The following is a 22,115-nucleotide window of genomic DNA, read 5'->3' on the forward strand; positions in this document are numbered from 1 at the left end:
AGAGACCTGAGCCTCACCTGCATCCGGTCCAGCATGGAAATGTCAAAGACAGCCAGTGCAGAGTTATCCATGGAGATTTAAAGCAAAGGAAGCCCTTTCACACTGCATCATTCATGTGATGGGTGAATTTATGCTTGGATATAGTTTTTGCTGCCTGAGGACTGCTGCTGCAGTAACTGTATAGTTCGGCTGTATTTTGCTTGCTGAAAAATGGAAAAATCTTATTTTATTTCCATTCTTTCTGCAAAAAGTTAAAAGAATGTAACATTTGCATTGGAAAAATGTCTTTTACCCTTGATTCGTAGCAAATTAAAGAAAAAAGTTAATTGTGAATAGTCTTTTGAGTCTAAAGAAATATGCGATTGCCAGATTGGCGATGGTGTTTATCCACCAGCTACTGACGTTTGCTCATGAGTGCTGCGTTTTAATCACCCGACACACTGAGAACTTGTCAAGATATTGTTGTCATAGAAACAAAATCAATTTTGTGCTGTTATTTTTTTCTTCCTCGCAGCACAACCAGTGATTTTTTCCCCCAATATCTCAAGCACCCTGCAAGACAAGAAACGCCACATACACTGAGTCACCCGCTTGATGGAACGCAGTTCAGCTGCATCGAAGCACCAGTTCGCTTGTCACCCGTCAATCTATCAGATGGAAGCTGTGTTGTATAGAAAACAGGCGTGCTGACTGATGACTCAAAAGCTATGTTTTAGTGCAGATAGTCACAGCAGAAATAAAACGCATCTAAAATGTCACGCAGCATTTTTGTTGCTCTATAATCTTACAAGACAGTTTCTCTCAAATCTGCAAGATGACTGGACGAAATGTAATATTATCTGTACATATCTATAAGCATCTAAACAAAAAACTGACGAGGTGTCTTCATGGGAAAATTAATATGCGTTGGAAGTCTTTTAAGTTCACACAGATTGATTTGGATCCAATATTACCTTCACAAGGAACCAGAAGCATCCCACGAGGCGTGGAAAGGAATTAGAACTCTTATTGGGGTAATCCACCGATAGATGCAGTTGGAAGTACGTCGAATGAGTTCTTGAGTTCTTCATTTAGTCCGTCAGAGTATTCAGACATTAATAAAGCTCAAGTTCCCGAGATAGCAGCCCGCTAATATTATTACGATATTTCAAAGCTGAGATAGGATCATGCATCCATAACCATGAGACAGCATTAAAATTTTAAATGAATAATGTACTTTCAAAGTTGAAAATTTCGTCTCATTTAATGCAAGTAACCCTGAGTGATCCGCACTACTCCGTCCGCACATGGTGAACGAAAAGAAAACTGTCAAAAAGTCCTGGACAGACTGGAAGCTACAACTCACCGCTGACACCCGAGGGAGCATTTCAAGGACTGTCTGCATCTCACGGACAGGTGAGACGCAATCACCGAAATGAACAAATAACACCAAGAATGCAAACTGTAAGAGGATCTGTGTTACCAAATGTCTGCATATACTGATATTAGCCTTAATTTATTTCAGTACGCAAGATGTTGTATATCCGATAAATAGTTTAGTCTGTCAAAAAACTGAGTTCCCAATTCTTCACTCTCTCCCTCCCAAGACTGGAACATTTTCCCAGGCGGTATTCCCAAGGCGGGTATTGATTTTTCTGCAGACCGACGCTTAACCAGACCCACCGGACAATCCAGAGAGAGCAATAGGACATAAAGTTCAACACGGATGACCCCACAGAAAGCGAGCTAACAAGACATTGTGGGTTTATTTTAGCTACACAAATAGCAGCACATCCAGGAAAACATGCACACCGAGCCGGTAATGTCACGGTGAATCAAACCTATTAAGCTGCATTAGTTGCAGCATGGAAAGGACAGAGGAAAGAGGGTCAAAGGACATTGCTTTAATTTTTAATCTTTCTTCTTCCGCTGCATCGGGCGGGAGGATAGATGAATTAAAAGGAGAGGATCAATGCACTGTAGTTGCCAGAACAAAAGAGAAGCTATTAAAACACAAACGCTTCATTTTCGGGGAGACTCTTGTTCTGCAGCCGCCTTCGCCGAAAACATGTTTTTGTCTAAAGACACAGCAACAATTGCATATCTGATTGCACAGTGGGATCAGCAGGGAGATTAAGTGAAAGGACAGAAATGAGAAGCGAGATGCACGCTGTGAAACAAAACTGAGCTCTATTCACAGAATAACACCCTCTTCAGGGAGATGGAATGTTTCTCGTATGCAAGAATATACTATAATATTCTGTGTTCTATTCAGTGTTCCGTTTCTTTTGACTTGCCACAGACTACTGTGAGAGCACACATTCCTTTCCATCTTAAACTATTATTCATTGCATTACACATACAGTTTTTTTTTTAAATAATTTAACAAATATCGCATTGTTGTAGCATTACAACAGTTTTCTTGTCCCTCATTATTATGACAGTTTTCTCATCTTTAACGAAACGTCATCAAGACACAAGTCATGGCTCTTTCCCCATTGGTGTTAATGAAATCATAAGCTAAAAGTACATTTTGATCAAAAAGAAAAGGGAAATTGCAAAACAGCTGCAACAGCAAAGGTAAATACTACAAACAGATCTAATAATATCACTGGAATTCACTACAGTGTCACCAAAATCACTGCAGCCTTCATTGATGGTCAAACTACAAGACTTGGTTTGATTTATTAAAAAAAAGTTGTTTTTCTTAATTTTAATACATTTTTAATTGGATTAAAATCCAATTATTTCATTGTAATGTACTGGAGACCAGTGAAATTCTGCCCAGCTATCAGGAGGATCCCGCAGTCTCATAAACACAGCAAGTGGAAATATATTTAACAAACATTATTCATTCAACATTAAAAAGAAATCCAGGATCTATCTGGCAAAGTTATTCCTACAATCATCAGCACCCTCATATACAATCCTCTGCCTCTCTGTGGTTTCTTTTCATTGTAATGCGCCGGATGAGTTAACTGTGTACTTTGCACTTTTATCTGATTATATCATAACCACAAGCTTTAACAAGTGTGAAAAGCGTTTATGGATTGACAAAAAATAGATACGAGATATCACAAGCTATGTACAAATACTCAAAGAGTGCTTAAGAATGCCTCGTTCAAAAAAAAGACAAAAGTTTAGGTCACAAGTTTAATTCATCCCTCATGAAATGTTCTAAAAAAATAAAGGCAGGACTATGAAGAATCAAGTTGACAAGTTAGTTGTTGATGGTGAAGTATATTTGAGGTAAGTAGCTTATTCTAGAACACACCGTGAAAGACTTCATCAAAACAAAACCATTTCCTCCAGTTAAGAAGCCTTGCTGGCTAAATCTAACTCAACAGTGAATGTATTACTATTAATAGAATAAAAGTGTAGTATGACTGTTGGCAGGAGAGGATTAAGCACCAAAACATTTCAATTTACCCAAATCCTGCAGCCAAACTACAAAGCAATCTGGAGGCAAATTATTCCTGCAGAATTCTACTCAACCAACTCCTTGAACAACAAGAACACTTTGCAAAAAAAAAAAGAAGTCCAGTACAGCCAAATGGTGACTTACCAGCAATCCATCATACAAACAATACCTCTGAAGCACGAGGTATTGAAAGCCATCAGGGTTTAAGTAATTTCCATAAAAATGGAACATTATCAAGTTGAATCCAGGCATAGTTTGTTTCCCTCAAGAGGCTGGGCTTACAATTAGAATAAGACAGGTGCTGTGAAAATTGGCTGGTTTATGAGGAAATGTGTGTGCATTTGCGAAGAAAAGGAGCGAAAGCTTGAGCTGAAAGCAACAGGGCATGTTTCTGTGTTATGAAATTCAAAGGAGAGGGCAGCAGAATCCGTCTCCTTTTCATTAGTGCTCTGTTTCGCCGCGCTCATATCTTCTGGCTCACAGCCAGTCCAGACTCTCCCTCCGTCTCCTCGTCTTAATAACCAAATGCATTATTCAGCGATGGCCTCTGCTCTCTCTTCTCTTAAATATTAAACTTTGAAAATTGATTTATCTTTCAAAATTCATCCCAATCACAGAAGTCATCCCTGTGCAAACACTTGATTACTCACACAGATGAAGGAGCCACGGCGGGAGGGGGAGGGGGGGTCTGAGAGGAGGAAGCACCCGAGGGCAGATGTAGGGCATTTCTAAGGGCTCAAACAACAGAGCAGAGACTCCTGGGCTGAGAATACTGTACACATTCACACTCACTTTGAGTTACATACACATTTTGAATGGAATTGGAACAAAATGTGATTATTTTGACCAGTAGAAACCGACTTGCTCGGCGTCCATCCAGCCATCCATCCGCTGTACTTCTGCTTTATTTGAACTGAAAAAAGTTGAAGGCCGTCACACATCAAAAGACAGGATACACTCTGGACAGTTTGCCAGTCCATCAGAGGATGGAAACCGCATAATGAACTCTAATTATCGTCCACCATTGCTTAACAGTCAGCTTTCAAATGTGTCTTTTCCCTTTTTGAAAAAGCCAACAAGAAGACCATCAAAATAAGTAACTTTCCTATAATGCCAATATTTTTCTCATCAACCCTTCTGGTATCTTATAGTTTTCAGTTTGAATTTCATGTACCATCAAAGTAGTAAAATATCCATAAAGCCTGAAGCACTGGAAGGACAGACAGTGTTTACCAGCCACACAACAGGAGCATGGGAAAACCAGAATTCAGACTTTGAAGTAATTTTTAATAGATCCCTCTTCAGATAAGAGACTCTCCCATCACAACAGGGACATTTACTGTTGAACACTAATTGGCCATAAACCGTGGCGAACTGCCCAGTATTGAGCACGTCCCAATTCTGGTGGTGCAGATCGAATCAACAGCCACAGACGAGACGCAACCGAAGGTTTCCCAGAAGAATCTAGTCCAGAGTGTTACACTGTCCACCAGTGTGTCCTCCAGATAAACCACGCACCGGACACAAACACACAGCTCCATCACTGTCTCGGGACGAAAATGCTTCCTATTTGCAAAGCAAACCCAAACGGAAAAACAGGCCAAAGAATAGTTTTGTCCTTTTTGGAAAAAAAAAAACAAACAAAAAGACAAAAAAACAAAAAGTGATAAAGTGCCCCCAAAAAATATATTTAAAAGAAAAAAGCTCTGCAGAATGTGATTTTGTCTCGGGACTTGTGTTAAACTGAATAAAGTGAAGGTAATTAACACCACAACCTAATGTACGCTTTCAGCTGGCACCAGAAAAAAGTGGGTGAAAATTCTAAAAGCAGATAAAGACACTCGCTGCTGTGGTTCATAAACATCAAAGAGCAAATGGATTTTTTTTTTTTTTTTTTTTTTTTTTTTTTTAGTTAGCTGTCCAAATTGCACTTCATCATAAACCAGCAGGATGCTTCAGCCTACATGAGTAAGTTGTGTTTATAATAAGGAACTGCTTTCCAATGAAAGCTGCTATAGTGCAATGAATCAAATTGAAGAAGGATTTTAGGAGTTTAGAGACCATGATCTTTATGACCCTTTGCTGGTAGGAAAAAAAAAAAGATCAATCCAATGTTGTGATCTACAGCTTTTTGTGACTGATTCATCAATGTAACTGTGAGGATCTACACTATATCAGCATATTGTAATCTCAACACAATTAAATGTTCACTTCTGGACTCAAACAACCAATGCATCAAATACAAGCCTGTGACAGGTCGAGCGGAGCACGTCATCATACAACAGGAAACATAAAACACACACACACAGTCACACACACCAAAAAAATTAAATAAATAAACATTTCAAAAAGGCATTAGCAAAGTTTTAGTTATCTATCGCGTGACTATATATAGCTACATGATGATTATATCAACTATCAACGTAGTGGACACCTAAAAATACTCTAAATGCTTGTTTGCCAGGTTTTCTCCAAATGGATACAAGCAGAAAATAAGCTATTGCCAGTATATGACAGTATATTTTCAGTTGCCATAACTGTGTAGCATGTTGTTTTCTCTGCTACTTGTGCTTCCAAAATCTAATTGGCCAAGCTTGTCTATTTCATAACAGACGAGGGGATTGAGAGGAGACAAAGAATATTACCGTTCTCTCAACAAGAGCTATCAAGTGAACGAAGTAGGGCTTGTTAGCCAGGCTGTGTGATTTCAACTTGATGAGTTACATGAGACTGTTGCACAAAACAGAAAGCTGCAGGTTTGAAAGGGAGCGCCGAAATGGCCTTGTTTTGGTCTCCCACCGCAAAATGGGTCTGTCATCTCCCAGCAGAGCAGCAATCACCGTCTAAAGAAATTTAGATTAAAATTTGACTTTCTTCAAGTTTAAATCACAGCCATGAAGAAGGAGCGTCACCCGGCGCAACGCGACACGTGAAGTCCGTCCGCACAATCCGCTGCAAATGAAGAGGAATTAAAGCTGTGAAAATAGGCTGTTGAAGCCAAAACTGTATGGAGGTTAAAAAAAAAAAAAATCTCTGATTTTGAAACATTTCAGCAACACAAGAGACCCTCTGCTGCGTTCGGCCGATTCAGATTTTTGGCCAATTTTCAAACAAACTCCACCGATGTCACCTTGGAGAGCTTTGAAGGGAGATGACAGACACAGCCCATTTTCATTTGAACGTTTGCTATGCAGATTTCCTCATCCTCACAATAAAAAAAACAGGCTTTTCAGTGTGCAGTGTGTCCGACATGACTGTGCATGGAAAGGGAAAGTATTATCCATAAGCATTCGACCATGACAGCATTCATCTCATGTACTTTATTTGGAGTTGGTGTAAATAATGACCAAAATACCCAAGGTCTTCTTTCTTCATTTCCTCTCTTCCTCTGCCTCCCTCACTTGCTTTCTCTATCTGATTCAATGCACTGATGATAGTGAGATTAGCTTTTCCTATTGTCTGCTTCCTCGCTCAGACAAATGCACTCATCAGCTTAGACCTTGAGGTCAGGGTCTGTAAGCCGCTATTTATTAAGCACATTGATTCTGGGGCTGCTGGTATTAACAATACTTGGTCAAACTGAAAGCTTCGCGTCCGCCGTCTCTAATGAAACACTCAGCGTGAGCTCATCTGTTTGTGTCTGCCAGGGTAAACGCCGCGTCCCTCAGAAGACTCGAGTCAAACTGTCGATACCATCCCCCAGGTGGAGCACTAATACAGGTGCAATCGCTTAAAATGGGACGCTGGGCGAGTGACGCATTTATCAACTGGATGCTCATTTTGGAAATTTGATAATTAGAGTGAAATGTACTTTTAGGAATCCAGACCAGAGGCTGTTTATTCTCAGAGACTGATGACTCCCAGAGGGATTCTTCTATTCACTGCACTAGATCTGAGGAAGCTCACATCACGGTTAACACCGTTAACGTTGTTCTTCTGAGATTGGGTGGATATATTTTTTCACTGCTATGATTCATGCTACTTAATTTTTACATTATTTCAATTTCGGTATGAATTTAAACTCTTTTACACATGATGATCTGCATTATCTGAACCCTGTGAATTATCTGTGAACGCTACTTTAAGTGAGTATCCATAATGTCAATTCCTGTTGAAAGAATGAGTGAAATTAACTGAGATAATCATAAACTACAAACTAGTCCACACTTCACATGTTACAGTATTGCACCGCTTCACAGTATCAACTCTCACATCAGCACGAATCTAAGCACCGCATTTGACAATAATCTCAACATCAAATATGCTTAAAATAACGCAAACTTATAAGTAGATACTGATTGAATGGGTAAGTGCAAAACAAAATACTACTTGAAAATTGAATGTGGGAATTCACAAGTTTATTCAATAGTTTCAATATGAATGTTTTGATTTATCTTGGAATAACCAGGTCAAATTAAAGGGATCTTACATTTGGCTATCTCTGCCATTGCAACATCTCATTTTCTATTTTCTCCCTCTGTGACTGGAAACACTCCGTCTGAATCTTAATTAAAAGAAAGCTAGTTAACTGATTGTCAATGATTGATGCACCAAAGAAAATCAATGAATCATCATGGCTTCCCTGTTACAGCTGGTGACTCATCGGGCCATTGATAAGCACATGTATGGCTGCTCATCAGAGACGTCGCTGCTCAGTGAAGTGCGGCAGGAATACCCATTAACCTATCACTCAGTCATGCTCCAAGAAAAAAAAAAATAAATAAAGTGGAAAAAAAAAACTTTTCTAACTTCTGCTCCCTGTGGATGCTTCAAAAATGTTGCTTACATAACATTGAGGCACACACACACATTTCTGGGTCTCTCGGTTGCTCCTGCTCTCTCGCTGGAGCACCAGTGTATTTTCTCTTTGATAAAAGCACCTAAATGATGAATCACACAGCATTCCAGCGCCTCTCAGTGCCACTCCGGCTGACAAAACATCAAGTGCCTCGTCCTGCTCCACTCTGCCACCGCACATCTTTTGATTAGTACACACAGCGAGACACCTGAGTGCATAAAGGATTTCTCCCTTTTCCATAAATTACACATCAGGGGTTTTAGACACTGGTTTCTGGTGTCACCCAATCATCGCACCCCAGGATTTCAGTAGCGGAAGGAGGTTTGTTTGAAATGACATTGCTGTGCTTTTCATTAGAGGAAACGTCACAGACGTGAATTCTGTGAAGACCGAGCGATGGCTAAGGCAAAACTCATTATTGCATTTTAAACCTTGAATCATTCTCCACTCAGTGGGAGTTGACATGTTCTCATTAAAAAGGCCTTTTCCATTATGTAACTTTAAGAGTTTGCTGGGAAACATTTCATTTTCTTGAAAAAGGTATAATCTTAGCTTTAACATTCGGCGATAAACTCAAGAAGAACAATTTTTGTACAAGATAATGATTATTATTTCATTATCTTTGCAGTAAAATGTGTTTTCGTACCGACACATTGCACTGAATTGAATTAAAATCATGAACCAGGGCTGCCTTGGCTGGATCTCAATCTGCATTTGTGTGATATAAGCTGGTTGTGATATTCAGCATACAATATCGGATATTGGGCGATCCTGGGTCTAAGAAGAAGGGAGACTTGCAGATAAGCAATAATGGAATGTGGGACTTACTCTTACTTTCTCCCTGAGAGTCAGGTTGTAAATGTTTGCTCCTCTTGTGTTTTGGATGCTGCATCCCCAGAAGCTCCTCCCAAAAACAGATGCAAACAAATGTAAACATCAAGTTTACAGTGGCAGTGTGTTTAGTTGGCATAAGCAAACATTAACACATATTTTCGCTTTTGTAAAGGGATTCTTGATATCTAGTGTTTGTGAAGAGCCTTAATTGCCAAGATGAAGCATGTAAAAACTCACTAGACATGATAAACCAGTACATTTTTCACCTAAGACAGGCCAAAGTCATGTGTAGTATTCCTGCTTTTACAACGAATATGAGATTTAATTTAGTCTGACGTGGTGCGATTTCCTTTACAATCTTCTCTCTTCACAAATTCAGTCATGTCCGTATTGTGTCTGCTGAGCTCAGTTGTTCTGATGGCTTGTTGGAGACAAGGTGATGTCTACCTGTGGCAGCCAACTTAAGCAACATAGGACTGAAAGTGCCACGATTCTCCCTATCACAGATAATCGGTCTCTCATTTTTAGATAATAGCTTTAAGCTGCAGTCATCAACTTTTTATAGCAATATTTTACATTTATGTGAAAAACATCATCAGAGCCCTGCAGAGAATTCAGAGTGTTTATTTGCTCGTTGTTTTCATTTTACAGCCTGGAACTTTACTGCTTCGTTCTCACTGTACCCTCATTAGGATCTTCTCAGATGTAGAAAGCAGGTGTTTTAGATTAAAAAGCTTTAATATAACCACTGTAACCTGCGTGACACACAATATCAGCCAAAGAGAAGTTCTCCTCATGTGGCAAACTGCTGCAGACCCCCACAACAACAGCAATACTTGAGCTGCACACGTAAACGCCAGTGACCGTGACGCAGAGCCTTGAAAAGCCAAAGCTCATGAGCTCATCTATATTTTACCCAATTAAACCATTCACACATCGTGTTCTGCAGCGCCGAACAGTTGGTCCCCGCCAACATTAACACAGACATAAAGAAGAGCATAAACATAAATGAATATTAATGGGACTCTATTAGCATTAGCCTTGTAGCTTTGGTCCCAGAGGGCGGCCCTATTAGCTGAAGCCACACGCTGGACTCCTCCTCACAGGTCCAGCAGATGCAGGTGAAACTGCAGTTTTTTCCGTCTCACCTGCGACAACAGCCTGTGACTTCTGGCAGAACAGTTTGTGTGTGGCTGTGTGACGCTAGTTTCCTTAAAGATTACGAATGAAAAACAAGTTGCCATCAGCCCAGGATCTACAGCTCGACACTTTGTGCTCCTTTTTAGCTGCACGGCATGAACCCAAGTCAAATCAGGAAGTTATGACATCGCTGACAAAGTCACACCTCCTCTAATCCGATGCACGAGTTTTTGACAGCTGAGGAGATACGGAGCAATCAGGTGGGAGAGATAGACGTATTGCTTGTTAACTAATCTTGCGACATTGTTTTGTTCGACTGATTACTCCAGCAAAACTATTCTCACAACATCACCCAAACCGTTGGGCTCTGGCACTCAGTGATTTGTGCTAAGTTTCCTAAATGCCTTGTGATTAATTCAAATCATCATGAGTGTGCTTTATGTACACGATTTGATTGAAACATGCATTGCATTTGCATAATTACAGCACTGTAGAGTAGGGCTTATTGTTGCGATCCAATCTAAACCACTCAGACTTGGAGCTTTGTGTATTCAAGGGGACTAATATGAAATCACACAAATGCATTGTGTACAGTGTTCTCAATTATACACAATTACAGACTGGCCTTTCAGAGACACAAAAGCCTATTTCAGGCTAACATTGTTCAGCAAAAATGGTTTGCAGTTGTTTTATAGAGCCAAATGGGAGAATAATGATGAGTATGTAGTGAATGATGGGGTAAAAAGATAAAACAAATAAAATAGAAAGCCACAGGAAAACTTCTTATAACTTTGGTGCCTATTGTGTTCTAGGATCTCTCAAAAGAAATATATTCTCTGCATAGCGGAAAACTGGTAGCTATGCATGACACTAAAAATGCTTTACAAAGAGTTGTAATACGTTTTATGCCTTAATTTCCCAGAATGTTGGCCGCAAGGTGTGAGCAAAAAGTTCTGTGGCTGTTTTCTTGCTGCATACCAATGAAGAGTAGTTCATTCCTCGAGTATTTCACAGAACGTTGAGTCGTCACATCAGACACAACACAGTATGTCTCTACCACCAGGTTTGCATGAAAATACTGAAGGAGAGATCAAACGCACCAAATCTTGATAGGTAAATGTGTTTTTTTTAAAATAAATACATAGTGTTTGTGACTGAAAGCAGTATTGTGACTTTGAACAAACAAAATTACTTACCTTGGTAATTTTCATGGGAATAATATATTTTAAGACATCATTTCGATGAGGTTATTCAACCAGAGAGTGAAAGATAAGAAGTTAAAATGTCATCCTTGCTGAGCAGCACAGGTCAAGAAACAATATTTCTGTCACTATGTATAAATAAATAAATCACTAAATCCTTGATGGTGTCGAAGTGGAGCAATATCCAAACAGGTTGTTGGCTCATTCGTTGTGAGCACTCACTTTGCTTTTTCCTGCACAGAGTCAAACAAACTCCATGCATCTCATACAGAAGACGAGGTGGAATAACCCACACTTCCTGTTTCTTTAAATGAAGAATTTCAGTGCTTCCAGCTGGCTTCCTCCGATCTGCGTTCAGATCCTCTGATCAACCAGATGCATCATGTGCTGATAACATGTGTTTGTAGTCTTTAGCTTGCTTTCATACCATCAAAGTAGTGTCCGGATCCATCTGAGCTGCAGCTCAGGAGGGTCCCGCGTTATTCAGGGAGTGCCAACCAGCCTGCCAAGTCATCCTCGCAACCTGGAAGGAAGCCCAGCATTGTGTGGTCTTCCATGCTCCGATAAAAAAAACAAAAAATAATCTAAATATCCAACTCATAATGCACCCGAAGGTAATATCAGTCCATTAACAGATGTTGACAATGTTCAAGAGTTCTGAAGAAAAGCTTTGACAGCTGCTAAAATAAGATACGGAAACGGCAAAACCTCAGAATTTCTTTTCTTTTCTCGCTGCTTACCTTCTCGCAAAGAAACCAAGATAAAGGCGGCGGTTCTCAAAACACTGAGACAATGTTGCCCTCGGGGTGGAGATGTAAAGGTTTATCTGGAGGCAACTCATTAAAAACAACCTTTTAATCATCCAGATCGGCACCAGGGAAGGATATCACCAGAGCTTATCTTTCATTTAAGACAGGATATCAGATGACGGCGATACAGTGTCTTTTCTCATCATACACAATGTCTCTAGGTCTCTTTTCCTGTCTGAAATATATCCCGAGTTGAGGTCAGAGATAACTCAAACTCTCCTGAGACACTCAAAGAATGATAATGAGAGAATTTTTGTTTGGTGGCAAATTTAGTTAGAAGTGCACGTTCATCCGACGCTGCTTCTGTTTAATGCAGACCAGACCCTCGTGACCCTAACACGCTTTATAATTTGTGACTGCTCCTCTTTTTACATTGTGCGGTCTTTTAATTTTTCCCCATTCTCCCTTTATCTCTGCTCTAGCTTGCAGTGCTCTCTCTCGCTTTCTCGTTTGTCTCCCCTTTTATTTGTTGAAAAGCAAATGGCATTCTCAGCCTGCGGAGAACGATTCTTCCATTATTTTGAAAACAGTTTTCTGGCATTCAACATCATGTGAGAGCACAAACCTATTCAAGCCTATTCTTTAGCTCTTCTCTCCCTTTTTTCTGCTACCTCTCATCTGTGTTCTCTCCTCTTTCCCTCTAATGCTACTGAATAATGGAGAGACTGCATGCAGTAGTCATGCTGTCACTCAGCCAGTGAGAAGCTGGGGGCCTGCGGTGAATACATATGTGCATGTGTGCGTGTGTCTGCTGTGTGTTTGTCGGGCGATCCGTCTGCATGCTGAAGATTAGCCTGGAGGGCACAACCCCCCACCCCACACACACACACACACACACACATATATATATAAAAACTCAAAAATCATGTGATCGGTTCTAACAATGGCGGCGCCTCCTCACAATATATTGTTTTCACCATTTTATTCAAAAAAAAAAAAAAAATGTTGGGAGCTGCAACATGAGCCACTCAATGATGCAACACATTCTGCCTGATCGACAGCAGCCTCATTTAACAGTAATGCAACTATTGCATATGGCATCGCTGCATTATATATGAGTGTCTCCCTATAGCAAGAATTCAAAGATCACAAATCAGGGTCAAAAAGAGATGAGAAAGAGAGCCACGAGCTGCAAACAAGATGATGAAATCCACTGTATTGCAAGGCAGACATGCAATTATTTTGCATCCGATACTCTGCCATTCTCGTAGCAGGGCAAGGGAGGCCCCTGCTGCTAAAAACAGCTGGTAGGTGGACTTGAGACAACCAATCCCTATCTTTAAATTGACGGACTGGCAGAAATACATGCTGCAATAACCAGCGAAGGCCCCTCCACATGGTCCTCCTATTTAGCCGGCCAGATTGCCTGGTTGTGTTGATAGTCTCTCGACATCACTTTCAGCTTAGAGGGAGCGAGCGGGCAAATGCAACATCTGGGGTTTACTACCAGTTGAGCCAATAAAATGAGGTTGTGCATACAGAATAGAGAGCCTGTCAAAAAATGGGAGGAATACAAAATGGTATTGATCCAGAGGGGGCTCATGTAAATTCAAGCGAGGGGCGAAGAAAAAAAAAAAAAAAACTAATTTCTCTGTGTTTCTCCTTTGCTCCCTCCTTCCTCTCTCCACCCCCGTCTTTTCCCAGTCCAGTGCCCGTCACAGCTGGGAAGGGGCTTTTGCTTGCCTTTGGCCCAATTAGCCAAGGCTTAAAGCGCAAAGCATGTTGAGTGGTGGAGGTCCAAGCTTGGTTTAGTCTAGTTCAGCATGGCTTGGTTTTGGCTTGGCTCGAGTCCCTGCTTTGAGCTGCTATGCAATTATAATTAAGGTTGTCCTCTGACACACACAAAGAGGAATTATTCTCCTCTCAAATGTGTCTGCATCTCATATTTTATTATGGACTTTCTCTCCCGCAAGTCGTCCACACTCGCACACAAACACACATTTACACACACCCTCCTTCAGCTCACTGTTTGGGCTCAGCGATCTGGCATAGCTTCACAAAGACACAAAAACTCCCAGAAGGAAGAGAGGAACAATAGCATGTCATCCTTCTCTTGAATAGTCCCATCCTTTCTGCTCCCCTAAACCTCCCCAACTCTTTCCCTCTATCTCTCAATTTTTTATCTCCCTCTCTCTGTCTGTTGCTGATTCTCCCTCTTTTTGCGCTCTAATCTCAGTCACTTTGTTCTCAGAATTCATTAAGTGCTATTCTATATCGCCAGTGTCAAGGATCAATGGCTGCCCTCGGAAAAAGCTCCCAGCATGCACTGCCACGCACGGACATTTTTAATGAGGAATGGTTCCATCTGTCCTGCAATGGAGGAAAAAAAAATAAATAAATAAAAGAAAACTCAATTTTCAGCACTAAAGTCTTGTGGAAGAGTTAATCCTAACGGCCTCTAATCTGTAGTACATTCAATTAAATAAAAAAGAACTCATTACTACCTAATATTTGCTTTGGGTTGCTTGTTTGATATCTCCATGTGCACGGCTATTTGTCCATAAATATGAAACTTATCTGCTTTCGGAGTATCTAATATTTTTTAATAAAAGGAAGGCCAGACTAGAGCATTAGTGAGATAATGGCCGCAGCCGAGAGGGAATAAATCACACGCGCTAAAAAAAACCCAAAACAAAACAGCACTTTAATCTTACAAAGCTGCTTCTAAACAAGAAATATCTTATTTAACGACATTGCGGAGGCGGTCTAATTTAACATACAGAAGGAAGAAAATAGAAATGGTTGAGCGAAATGACAATTTACACATTTACAACAGCGACTATGTTCTGAGCGTGATTATCGCAGCTCGCTCATCAGAGATGACCTGGTAGAGACGGAGGGATGAAAGGTCAGCCTGTCGGTGCAGTGACCACTGCAGTGAGGTCCACCCACCGACACCGCGGCCTCTAATGGATTGGTCAATTTTTGCATGCACACGCACACACACACACACACACACACGAAAAGACACATGCAAAAAGACACATGCAAAAGCTAATTCAAGCAGCCGACAGATAATTGGGCAAGAAAGCTTCATCTAAATCAAAACATTGTGTGCCAGCTGAATTGCAGCCTAGTCCAGCAATGAGCCTTTGAATTGTGAAAAATGTATGAAAGAAAAGAGGAGGGGAAAAAAGCCACAATGACAAATCACCAATGTTCAGTCCAGGGAGGGAGAAAGATTTGCTGGAAACGCAACATGATGCATAATGAAAATAGATGCCTGTGCAGAGGCATTCTGGACACGCTGTTGGTCTCCATTTAAAATCAATCCTGTCAATGCATCATAAGTTATTTTGACAGGGAGCAAGAGGCACTTCAGGAAACACCAGTTTAATGATGTCTTTAACCTGCCGGTAATTGACCTCCGAATTGAAAGGGAGAAACCGTATTAAAAGCCCGGGGCAGGTGATTATAGTTCTCTGCTAGTTGTGCCTGCGATACATCATTTCTGATCAGACTTGGGTCAGCATAAACCAAAGCGTTTTTCTTTTTCTTGTTAAAAAAAAGGAAAAGTCTGTGTACAGTAGTGGATGGCTCCTCTGCTGGATGGAGCAGTGGAGTCTGTGCTGGACTGGATTTATGTACTGTGTATCGTGCCGCCTTGTGTTTTCATAGCCGGTTGTACATCAGAGAAGCACAGAGTGTACCAAGGTGGGGAGTTTCCTCCGAAGATACACAAAAGAAAAAAAGGAAAAAAACCAAAACAACAACTCAGGATAAGAAACCTCAATATTTCGTGAGTTTTAGGATAGCTGAATCTTTGGAGACGTATTAAAATTCTTGCGGCGTACTCTCCTACTGCACGGAGAAGCATGGTACACTGTGGAGGCTTTTAGTGTGAGACTTACTGTACTTGTCATTTTTCTCTTTCATTGAAATGAAAGAATACACACACACACACACACGCTTACATTACACATGCGCATTACAGTCAGGCTACAACCACCATCAGATGGCAAACCAGAGTAACTTAAATACATACCATCTGGCTGCATTAGGAATCCAAATGACATCTGATTTATGCCTGAGCTTAGGGAGCAAGGCATTATCCTGCTATCAATTTACTATCAATTTGTCAAGTTGTTTGAATTTTCACCATAAATCTAATCATATTCATTCACATTTGTGCTGTGGAGAACAGCCAGAGCGCCGCGTTGAGTGTACAGCATTTAACGGTGCCAGTTATATCAACATCCGGCAGCCCCGCGCAGCCAGCACCCTGCAGACATCAGCTGCCGGTGTCCGCCCGCCGTAGCCAGCAGCAGCTTGCAGCAGCTAATGTCCACAGATCACAGAACCTTCTCCAGTTTAATTAATACTGGAGCGACTCATCCAACCATCCTGAGCCACCAAGCTTATTCTGCCACCGCCTGCTGAATTACAGCCCGTGCTCCCCTGCTCCGAACTGGCAGACGCGCTAAATGAAAGAACCAGGCATGGGTGGGGATGAGCATGTCATGGAATCTTTAATATGCGGCAGGAGAAGATCCGCCGAAGACGGCGAGCAGCGATGAAGACACTTGTGTGTGGGGACTTTGGCTCCAAGTGTAGAGCGGCATGTGGCAGACGAAAGCCCGTGCGTTTGATTGTAATTACAATCATGCTTTCAGCCTGCCTCGAGAGTCAGAGGGTGGAGGGAGGAGGGGCGTCCCGGTTTGATTGAGGATGCGGTGGAATGAGGGATGATAGGCGAGGTGGAGTGTAAGCAGTGTCCATATGCTGCTGGGATGCTGGGAACCTCCAAAAGGAATTTTCACCTGGGCCAAGTCTCCCCGAAGCCTCAGGACGTCGTCCAAGGTTGAGCGGAGCAACAAAGACTGCCGCACAGACGCGAAGCACAAGAACGAGAGGCTTCGTGGCTGCCAGCAAAGAAATCAAAAATTAAGGGGTTTGACAGATATGTGACACCCTAATCAACCACCACCCAATGGTGCCAGCTGTGAAATGGAAATAGTTTAACTTTGCAAACTTTTCACCTTCTTCACAAGAAACAAATTGGAGGAAATGTTTTAATGCACTTTGCTGTTGAATGATGTTACAGGTACTAGGCAATAAGTAACAACAGCGATCACGATTTTAAAGCATGGTCGAGTTTAAAGCATCCTGACACTTAAAAACATACTTGATGTGAACATAATTCCGTCCATGTGCTCGGTGAGGTGGGTTTCTGTCATTAGTCTATGCAATCTGAACGAAATTTGAGGTTCTTCAAGACGCACATAGGTTTTATAGCTCACTTTAACCAGAAACCCGTGGTTGTTCCACAATGCCTTGTCTGTCATGCTTTCTTTTTCTTTTCTTTTCTTTTCTTTTTTTTTTTTTTTAAGAATAGCGACAAGAAAAGAATGCATTGAAATTAAAATGATCCTGCATTTTATCATAATACATCCTTTAGAGCCAAATGTCACATAAGCCATCATGAAAAAAATAATTCAACTATGAAATGGGAATTGGAATCAACCATCTGTATTCCCAAGTTGTGTGAACGACGAAGTGACTTAAAGGTAGTATTAAAGATACAATTAAAGACGTTTAAATTACAACAATGTACTGAATAGTGCAAATACACTATAAGTTCAGCTCATAGAATTATTCAAAATGGTTGTTAGATTAAGACCGACATGCTCGTGTAGGTGAGGTTATCCAGTTCAGAGCCCAGTGGTTTTCTACATGAACTGCTTCTGTAGGAAGTTCATCTGAGTTTGAAAGTGTTGATGTGTTCAGGATGTGAAGAGTTTGCTGATTTGTGTGCTGGCCATTTCTTGACCCTCAACTGTGACATGTCCTGGATGAAAACATCAGCGTGTCATCTGATTGTCTGTACCAGTCAGTGTCCAGTGCTGGAGGACAGACTGCATTATGACTGTGTCGAACATGATCAGCAGGTGTTTCAGCATGTTAAATTACCCAACTTTCTTCTGGACAGTATCTATATGGAGTAGAGCTGGGTGATCCAGCCGCCAGTCGGATCATCCAGTCGGCATTCTGTATGATTTTTTGGATGAGATTCTTAAAGAAATTGTTTGTATCTCCTCCTGAGGCAGACACATTTCATTATAGTCAACAGTTGCATCAGTCCATATGCTGACATTTTTTTCACAGAGACGTTATGTGGAGCAGATCACAATCCAAAGCTCTTGAAGATTTCCACTTATCGTCATCTTTTGTATGAGGTTAAATGCAGCAGCAAAGTTCTCATTGAACCTTGGTTTGACCTCCATATTAGACAACACAGTGCACTTATTTTTTTTCAAACTCCGCAAGCAATATTTTGAAGTATTTTCAAGCACGATTGATGGCCGACCTGGTGTTTATTGCCCTGTTAGCGTTTCATCGGTCAGCTTGAAATGCCCTTTGAAACTTTGCAGAAACAAAAGATGCCAATGTTTTGATAGCAGTCACAGTACATTTCAGAAAAGTTGCATTTTGCAAAGGCTGGGGGAAGAACTTTCAGAGCTTCTCCTGGTGTACACCGTTATCTCCACAGTCTTTTGCAGGTGGTTGTCCTGCATCAAACCAACGATAGCAGTGTCATTCCCAAACTGTGGGAGTTTCACAGAAGGGCTCCCTGAGCTGTCGTCATTTGAGTGGAGACAGAAGAGCGAGAAGGAAGCACCAACATTTCACTGCAATGATACTTGGGTGAGTTTGTTCTGCAGCGTGCTCGGGATAGCAGAGAAACAAACTTCAGCGGTTAACTGTTGACTTTAAGTCAGCCACAGGTGTGAATAACTGTGTTCATTGCTGAAGTACCCAGCTTAGCAGGGCCACAACCCAGCCCTCACACACCCAATTCCAGTTTGGAAGGTGAGGCTGTGGAACAGTTAAAGACTGTTGGCTGGCCAGATAAACAGCGAGGGAGACACTGTTGCGGCTAAAATCATCACGATCCAACTCAAACTCCAGAACTGGATTAAGTGAATGAAAAGACTGAAATGTAGTAAAACGTTGCAAATTCAACATAAATAGAAAAGACTCTTCGGCAAAAAGCTTGTCACCATTAAAAGTAAATACAGAAATTGTTCTGCCAACGGCTGTCCAATCTGTTATTAATGTCTAATGCCCAGTGAAAGACATTCAAGCCAATACCAACCCAGCTGGCTTGATACTGTACAAACACAGTCATCCTGTCGGCAATGCTGAAAGCAACAGACGGGACAACACAAGACAGGTGGTGGCTACATGTGATTCATTGTTCCTGTAAGAAAGCACAAGTCCCACTGGTCTCCAGTCACTCCTCTCTCTCTCTCTCTCTCTCTCTCTCTCTCTCTCTCTCTCTCTCTCTCTCTCTCTCTCTCTCTCTCTTTTCTTCTGCTCTCATCTGTCTTTCCTCCCTCTCCTTCTCAGATTAGGTGTGAAGAATAATTAGCGGGTACTGACGAGCCCCGGGTGGACTGGGGACTCATGGGAGGCTGGTCACTTTCTTCACCACCAAATGTCCCTGGCAACACAGCTGACTGTGGGCCACGCTGCATTGGTAATGAGAGCGTTGCATCATGCCTTGTGCGCATTTTTGTCACTGAACTGTGTGTGTGTGTCTGTGTGTGTGTGTGTGTGTGTAGTCAACTTATGGAACAGGTTTCTGGCCCATTTCAAATCGTTTGATTCCTTGTCGGTTTTTAAAAAAACGAAGACACATTTGAGAAGCTTTAGATTCCTGATAAATTCACTGACAGACTTTGTACATGGAAGCTTCCAGGTTCTACCAGTTTGTCCTCAAAGAGAGACACGCTCGATTAAAAGAGTCAATTAGTGCGATGAAAAAAAGAACAGTTACTTTGTAATAGAAGCAATTACACTGAACAGAAATGTAAAAGCAACATTTTTGTTTTGACTCAGTTTTCAGGATTTAAGATTTTTTTCCCGATGTACACAAAAGGCCTATTTCTCTCATATATTGTTGACAAATTTCTCTAAATCTGTGCTTGTGCACCCCTCCTCAGGAACTGGAACACGCTGTCGTAAACGCTGATCCAGAGCATCCCAGACATGCTCAGTGGGATGCTGGCCGTGTGAGAACTGGGATGCTTTCAGCTTCCAGCAATCGTGTACAGATCCTCCAACAAGGGGCCGTGCACTATCATGCTGCAGCATGAGATGAGGGTCCTGGATGAATGGCACAACAATGGGCCACAGGATCTTCTCATGGTATCTCTATGAATTTAACACACCATAAATAAATTGCACCTGGATCATTGTCCATAACACACACCTGCTCACTCCATAACTCCACCACCACCACTCCATTCAAACCGCTCATCCACACGATGCCATGCTCACTGCCATCTGCCTTGTAAAGTGTAAACCGGGATTCATCCATAAAGATAATACCTCTCCAAGGTGCCAGAAGCCAATGAATGTGAGCATTTACCAACTCAAGTTAACTACGTTAACGAACTGCAATCAGGTCGAGACCCGGATGAGGAGTGTGCAGGTGAGCTTCCCTGAGACGGTTTGACTGTTTGTGGAGAAACCATCTTTAAGGACATCATTAAGGACAATACACACCATGGTCATGCTCTATTTGAACTGCTGCTGTCAGACAGAGTATTAAATAAACCAGTACAGCCAGATTCTAGAACAGTTTCTACTCAACAATCGCCACACTCAACACAGAAAGACACTTTTGATGTGCAAAATGTTTTATAAAGGATCGGTGGAACGACACAGTTACGCAATGCATGCTGGACTGTGAGTGATGGGTGTCTGCTTGTGTTTTCCTACTTATACTTGGGGGTTTTAGTGGAATTAATAGTGCTTATGGTGGATCAGATGACATTTAGAAAATGTGTTGGACACGTTACAGTGAGAATAAAGATTATCTAGTTATCTATTCTTTGTTTACCGATTGTTGCAGCAGCTGTCCGTGCAGCTGGTCTCAGGTGATCTCGGAGGTGAAGATGCTGGATGTGGAGGTCCTGGGCTGATGTTTTTACACCTGGTCTACAGCAGTGAGGCCAGTGCCAAATTCTCTGAAATGCCTTTGGAGACGGCATATGGCAGAGAAATGAACATTCAATTCACGACCAGCAGCTCTGGCGGACATTCCTGCGGTCACCACGCCAATTGCACGCTCCCTCAATACTTGCAACATCTGTGGCATTGTGCTGTGTGGTAAAACCACACATTTTAGAGAGTATTTTTCTTTTGGTCAGCCTAAGACACACCTGTGCAATAATCCTGCTGTCTAATCAGCATCTTGATATGTCACACCTGTGAGGGGCAGGGATTATCTCGGCAAAGGAGACAACACACATTTAGACACATTTGTCAACAATATTTGAGAGAATTAAGCCTTTTGTGTACACAGAAAAATTCTTAGATCTTTGAGTTCAGCTCATTAAGTATGGGAGCAGAAACAAGTGTTGCATTTATGTTTTTGTTCGGTGTAGTTTAAGCTTCTCTGTTTTCCTCCATTCAACTTTCTGCTGCTCTGCTGCGATGAGATGTGATGGCAGCAAACGCAGGTGAAAAAGTTTTCACCTTACGTGCTATAGATGTCGCTTAAATGACAAAACTTCAACTGAAGGGAGAAGCGTTTAACATTTTCCTTGGTTTATTTTTAAGGAAAAAGTGCACATACTTTACGACGAAGTCAATGCAGCGTTTCCATTTTCTTGTCTTCTATATAAATACCTTTCATGATGGACATTATGTTCGATTATATATGTTGTTTAAGTCCCTGAGATTATTCCACTGAAACACAGAAACTAAAAAGGCAAAAGAGAACCAAGCAGCTGTGTTTATACACAAAGCAAGTCAATGACAGCACGATTAGTGACCTTGTGAATATCAATTACTTGAGAAAACAACTCTTGCTTTGGTTTTAATGGTCTCTGTGAATTAAGTCCTAATGTGCACATAGCTGTATTATTTCAGAGTTTGTTTCTTCATTAGGGTTAGCACCATGGAAGCACCATTTGGGTGAG

This window comes from Salarias fasciatus, chromosome 5 (genome assembly GCF_902148845.1).
Source record: "Salarias fasciatus chromosome 5, fSalaFa1.1, whole genome shotgun sequence".
Taxonomy (NCBI): domain Eukaryota; kingdom Metazoa; phylum Chordata; class Actinopteri; order Blenniiformes; family Blenniidae; genus Salarias; species Salarias fasciatus.